We start from the raw sequence: 7,651 nt of genomic DNA, 5'->3' as shown, positions 1-7,651 counted from the left end.
TTCATATTTGTTTCATCTTTTCATAGTGATCAACCAACTCCTCTTCATTTACGTCGTCGATATTGATTTTTTTTTGAATATTTTCCGATGAGTATATAGCAACCTCTAGGAGACTAAGGGTAGAAAAGCACATTACTTTTCCATCTCTTGAATTGGGCTCCTTTTAACTAAAAGGGTTTGTTGAGATCTCCAATATTTTTATTGGGTTTGTCAACTATAGGCTTTATATTTTGGTTTCCTTAAAATTTTTGGGACCCTTAGTACAAACATAATAATAAATTAAACACAAAACAAAATACAAAAATGATTCACAATTAGGATGAGATACGTATATCTCACTTTCTTTAAGGAGATTCAAACCTTCAACAACTTTTGGCTTAGCCCACGAATAAGTGTAGTAAAACTCTTATTGACTTATCTCCCCCAGGATATAACAACCAATATGAATCATAAGTGTTGACACCAAATTCTATCCAGGCGTGTTAAAGAAATGGGAGTTTCATGTAGATCCCCCTGTTGGAATATATCTTTAGTCTATAAATCTAACAACCCAATGATCATCATGTTATTCAATTAAGAAAACTAAACGCGGAATAAATATCTAGATTCATACTGAATGCATAATAAATACCTGGATTCATAAATGTGTCTAATTTGATTATCCAATAGCTTTTACTAGAGAGTTTTTGTAACGACCTGACATTTATTTGGAGTTTTTTTTATACTATAACAACTATAATACTCTGATACCAAACTGAATTAAACCCAACCATCAACCTAAGCAGCAAGAAGTGGAAATCAAATAAACATAACCACATATAATTATATACAATACCAGAGTGCTAAAATATTTCCCAAAATATACATGTACGACTGTTCCTCAAAATATTCCCAACTGGCTAGGGCTATACAAAAATACTCCAAAAACATACTCACTGTCTACTAACAGAGCAGTACTGAAGCCCCTTTATCTGCGAGCCTGGTCTGTGAGCCTACCTGAGTCACTTAAAAAATGTTAAAGTAATGGGATGAGCCAACGCTTAGTAAGACAAAATATGTTATTACTAGTGTGTGGCAAATGAGTTACAAAATTATGAAAATTTGTTGCTATAATCATGTATAACTGAAATTTGTAAATACAGTTCAAGTAATAGAAACCACCACCATTTCCATGTTGCTTAACAAATCTATATTTTAGGTTTCTACTCAAAATACTTTTAATATAGATAAGTATATTTTCTGTCTCGGTAAATCTGTATATACATAATAATAATTGAAAACTTCCCTGTGGATAACTGTGTGCCGTGATTTAACCCCTCATGACAGGGTTGTGCGACCTGTAGGCGGGATCTACCCTGGCTGGCCGACCAGGGTAAACCACTATACTCCCTCAGTCAGATCGGCCACTCCACAACCCATATCTAATGGGGAGCCTGTCCACGTCTGGGCACGATCCACCTACTACCACGTATTATCTAAATAGGTGGTTACACTCTGACCTGAAATATCTGTAGCTATGGTACCATGCTCTATAAGCTGTATGGTCCAACAGGGTCTAATACTATATAATACATCTCTATATACAATTATCTGATTTATCATGATTATGAAATAACTACATTAACCATGATAATGAAATAAACTGTAACTGTGTCAACTGTATTTCTGAACTGAACTGTAATCTGTAAGTCATGGTACTGGAAACTTTATAATCATGGTACTAAAAACTATATAATCATGGTATTCTGTAATTACTATAAAACATATCCACTAGCTGTATATTCTGTAAAACATACCCTGAAAATACTGTAAAACATGCTTCTGTACTATATTTATATTCTCAAGCCACGCAGTGATTTAATACATAATATTCATAATTAATAATCTGTATAATATCCTGTTGTGAATAATAAACTGGTAAAAATATACATTTCATACTGGAAATCATTTTAGAACTACCTAGCATAACATATTTCTCTTACCTGTTTTTTACTAAAACCCCTTATTGTAGCGAGTCTTACACCCATAGGGCTCTCCACTCAACACCCTGAAAGCAACATTTGATAGAACAAAATATCAATATTTTTTTGCCTACATCATTTCCTACAATTGCCAGAAGGCCAAAAATTGACTAAAAGGCCTTACAATGATTTTGGGAAGAAATTCGACTTGATCCCACTGACGATCTGCCCCAACAGACTTGAAGAGAACTCTTCCAGGAGCATTATGGTGGCCTTAGATGGTCGATCCAGCGACTGACAGGACCGAAATCGAAGAGGGATAGAAGAGGGGTCGTGTGAGAGGGAGAGGAGAGAGAGCAACACTGGATTTATGAATTAATCCGAAGTTTTGCACTATTTATATTGCGGGATTCGTCGACGAGCCACGTCACCTCGTCGACGAGTCCTATAGAAAGTTTGTCGACAAATCTGCACCCTCGTTGACGAATTTCAGACTTCCCAAAAATCTTCTCTCGGTATCTTCTCGTTAACAAGACGGGACCTCATCGACGAGGTCTTGTAGAACCCTTGTCGACTAAGTCAACTGCCTCCTTCTGTTACTTTTTCCATTTTCCTTCCTCTTTACTATTTAAATATCATTATTCTTCGAGTTGTTACAGTTTTGATCTTCCACAGTCAAACCCCTAAGTGTCTCACTTGTGTTCTTCTCTTTAGTGGGGGAAAACAAGAACGTGAAAACTGTTTCTGATTTGACTTGGGGACCATAACCCTATTATCTTTTCTTTATATACTAGTTTAAGTTTAGATGCCCATCAGTCCTAAATTAACTTAGTATTGGGCTTCTACACATTGCAAAACTCATACCCAATAGACATTAAAATAGCCCAATAAAATAATTGTTCTTAAATATGTGAGCCCACAATAGGAAATTTAAAATTTCCTAACAATCTCCCACTTGGGGGACACATAAATATCGAAAACAATTATGTCACCCAAAACTTAAGTGTGCACAATATGACTATTATCCTTATAACATCTCTTTAATTCAATCTTGTTCATCTCATATACTAATATGGGATCAAAGCGGCATTCGTTACACTCATATTCGTAACTAAACCCATCAATGGTTACTACACCAATACACTCAATGGCATAAATCGAGTATGGATGTGTAGCATAGTAATATGCATGCTCCTTAACCTTAACATGCTTATCCCAACTGGTCCTTCCTTATTCCTTATGAGATCAACTTTAGCTCCTTAGTCCTCAGCTCTTCCAAAAGGAAGATAACATTGAGAGTCACAAATACATAAAAAATGCATTCCTTTATTACTTTATTTCTACATAAAATAATCTGAAATAAGTGTCTACAAGAAAGAACATCAAAACCAAATACAAACTCCCACTATACTGCAACATCGTCAAATAAGATGACACCCATACGAGTAGTGTGCTCATGAAACACCTTAGGTGGTAAACCCTTGGTGAGTGGATTTGCAACCATGGAGTTTGTCCCAATATGTTCTATCGAGACTTGACGACTCTGAACCCTTTCCTTAACCACTAGAAACTTGATGTCAACATGCTTTGACTTGGTAAAGCTTCTGTTGTTGTTTGAATACAACACTGCAGACTTATTGTCACAATAGATCTTGAGTGATTTTTCAACCCCATCCAAGATATGCAGCCCAGTGAAAAAATTTCACAACCAAATTCCTTGATTAGATGCCTCGTAGCATGCTATAAATTCTGTTGCCATAGTCGAAGGAGCTATGAGAGTCTGCTTAATACTCTTCCAGGAAATAGCACCTCCAACTAGTAGATAGATATAGCCCGAAGTGGATCTCTTGCTATCTTGGCATCCAACGAAATCATAATCAGAATGCTTAATGTTCTTAAGTTTATCTGATTTCATGTAGGTAAGCATGTAGTCTTTTGTTCTCTGAAGATACCTCATAACCCTTTTGGATGCCTTCCAATGATCCAATCCAAAGTTACTCAAATATTTGCCTAAAATTCCAAATATGTACGCCAAATCCGGACATGTACATACCTGAGCCTACATAAGACTCCCTACAGCTCATGCATAAGGAATCTTCTGCATTTCCTTCTTTTCAACCTCATTCTTGGGGCATTGACTGAGACTGAACCTTTCTCCCTTAGCTGTGGGTATATCTTCCGGGTGACACTCTTTCATGCCAAATCTAACAAGTACCCTTTCAATATAGCTCTTTTGTGATCACCCAAGTATACCTCGAGAGCGATCTCGATGTATCTGAATTCCTAATACGAAAGAGGCGTCCCCAAGATCTTTCATCTCAAAAATTTTTGGTCATAAATCTCTTGGTTTCATGCAATAAGCCTATATCACTACTCGTTAGCAATATGTCATTGACATACAAAACCAGGAATATAACCTTACTCCCACTGATCTTATGGTACACACAATCATAAACCGAATTTACCTTAAAATCATATGATGTGATTACTTGATGAAACTTGTGATACCATTGATGAGAAGCCTGCTTGAGCCCATAGATGGATTTCTTTAATTTGCAGACTATATTATCTAGATTTCTAGAAATAAAATTTTCAAGCTGCACCATATAAATCGTTTCATCAATGTCACAATTAAGAAACGCTGTATTTATATCCATTTGATGAAGCTCTAAGTCCAAATGACCCACCAATGCCATTATAATCCTGAAAGAGTCTTTCGATGAAACTAGAGAGAAAGTCTCTTTATAATCAATGCCTTCCTTCTGAGTGAATCACTTAGCAACTACACGTGTCACATATCTCTGAATATTACCCATTGAATCCTTCTTGGTCTTAAATATCCATTTGCAACCAATGGGCTTCACACCTTCCGGTAATTTGACGAGATCCCAAATGTTATTTGCTTTCATGGAATTCATCACATCATTTATGGCATCAATTCACTTCTGAGAATTAGAACTTTTGTTTAACTTGAGGGAAGTTGATTGATCATCTTTCACCACACTTATGTCAAACTCATGTTCTTGGAGAAAGATAATATAATCATTCGAAATCACACTTCTCCTTTCTCTAGTGGATCTCCTTAATGGCATCACTTCTTGAGGTTGTTGAGTTTGCTCTTCTGGATCCTCATTTTGTGTAGGGAGTACAATGATATTGTCTTGTATTGTTTCTTGAATAGATTCAATAGCAATACTAGGAAAAGAAATAAATTCCTCCTCAAAGACAATATCCCTAACCTTATCTACCCCCACAAACTCAACTTCCTCAAGAAACCCTGTGTTTCCCATCTAAAAGAAGGTCCTTGTCGAGAAATCATAAAATTTATAACCCCTTGACCTTTCAGCGTACCCAACAAAGTAACATCTTATTGTCCTTAAGTCCATTTTCTTTTCATTAGGCCTATAATGCCTAACCTCAACTGGACAATCCCAAATGTGTAAATGCCTAATACTTGGCTTTTTGCCAGTCCAAAGTTCATAAGGAGTTTTAGCTACTACCTTGCTTGGCACCCTATTTAGTATATATGCTATAAATTGTTGGTTTGGCCAACTTAGGCACCATCCCAAAATTTGGGTAAGTTGAATATTTGGGTATTTTCAGTTGTATCAGGTTTATTTGAGTTTAGATTTAAGTTATATGGGAATATATTGGGGTTTTGTGGAATAAAATTAGGATGTTATGATTTCAGGACTAGGGTGTTTTTGGGACCCTGCATGCATGAGTTGAGGACCCAGTGAATATTTTCAAGAGCCCAGGTAAATTATAATTCATAAAATTTACGAGTATTTAGGTTCGGGGAAATATAGTTGATTTATTAAAAATATGTATATATGTATTATTTCAGGATTTTGGGGATAGTGCCGTGACCGTAAGGATAAAGTTGGAAGCGAGCCTCCCAACCAGTTAGGTAAGGGAAATATGCTATGCTAGGAAATTCAGAAATATTATTAGTAAATTATAGTATTTGTTTATTAAGGTATAAGGTATAATTATACAGTTTAATAGATTTCAAAACATGAGTTGTATTAATTGTGTGGCCTGAGTAGATATTTGCTTGATACATAATTTATATAGTTTTTCAAAATATCATGATTTACAGTGTATATATAGATAGATATATTTTACAAATATTGTATAGACAAGTATTTTACAGTATTTTTAGAATGTCATGCTTTCCAAAACCATAACACTCAGACATTATAGATTATTCAGTCAGATATGACAGTCAATTATTACAGTCAGATATCACAGTTATTTTAGTTAGATATTATAGTATTTTCATATCAGATTTATAGTGTTATGGCTATTTTGGAATCATGATGAAAACAGTAAGATATTTATAGAAATAGTATATACAGTATCAGACCTTGATGAATCAAGTTACGTTCAGTTAGCAGAGTACGGTACTGTTGCTATTTTTATATCAGAGTGCAACCACATATCTCAGATAGTATGTGGATTCCTTCAACCGTGTCTATGGAGAGATTGCAGTCTCCCCAGTATTCTGGGTTGAGGAGGTCGGTTTGATGAGGTAGTTACTAGTTCCGAACCTAGGAGAGGTTACAGTTTGGCCGGATTGAGGATTGGTAGAGTACAATTGACTTACCTACTACGCCAACCAGGACTAAGTCCCACCTACGGGCCGCACAACCCTGTCATAAGGGGTTAAATAATGACGTACAGTTTTTCAAGGTAAACATCTCAGTTATGTATATGTTTACAGATTTACAAAATATCAGCAAATATAGTACGATACTAGAAGTATAAAAAAGTAGAAAACTCAGATATTACAGTTATACTTTAAACTATAATAAATGCAAGTTATATTGTTTTTTGATTTACCAGTTTTTACAATTATAGATGTTGTCAATATAATTTATAAAACTTAGTTCCCACACACTAGTAATAGTATATTTCCTCTTACTGAGCGTTATCTCATCCTAATGGTTTAACATTTTTCAGGTGATCCAGCTAGGCGAGCAGATCAGGCTCGCAGATAGAGAGGTCTTTTGTACTGTTCTATTTAAAGGATAATTGTATTTAGGGGATTGTATTTTTTAGTAGATGAAACTGGGGTGACGTGTAAATATGTATGTATGGTTTGGAAACACTGAATTCTGGTATTGTAATTATGAGTGCATGACTTTATGTTTTCTGCTGCATAGGTGTGTCAATTTATGTACAGGGATACCTCAGGGCCATCTGGGCCCCAAGATGTTATAGTAGGTATTAGAGGGATATCGGAGTAAATAATATATATATATATATATATATATAATGGTGTAATTTTTGGGTCATCACAAATTGGTATCAGAGCTTTGGTTGCTAGGTTCGGTAAACTCTAGAGTACAGTGAAAAACAATACCAGAATATAGGAATGGAATCTTAAGTAGAGTGGAACAAGATGATAGTGAGTTAATATTGAGGAATTAGGATGAGAATTTAGGGTTCTGTTCTGCAGTTTGGAGGTAGAGTTTCAGGGTGGTTTCTATGTTTTTCCTGAGGTGACAATTTCAGGAAAACCATAGTAAACTATCGACGATTTCTATTTCCATATGGTAGGGCCAGACCTTAAATTAGTGTGATAAGAGGTAAGGGGTATTTTAGTTAGTATAGTATTGTAAGGTTCGGATTCTCAGAATAATTTGGTATATCGCAGGATGGACCTAGGAGGTAGTAGCGCTCAC

The sequence above is a fragment of the Malania oleifera genome, chromosome 7 (genome assembly GCF_029873635.1).
Source record: "Malania oleifera isolate guangnan ecotype guangnan chromosome 7, ASM2987363v1, whole genome shotgun sequence".
In the NCBI taxonomy this organism is placed as follows: Eukaryota; Viridiplantae; Streptophyta; class Magnoliopsida; order Santalales; family Ximeniaceae; genus Malania; species Malania oleifera.
The sequence above is the reverse complement of the archived record's forward strand: the minus strand, read 5'-3'. Positions refer to the sequence as shown.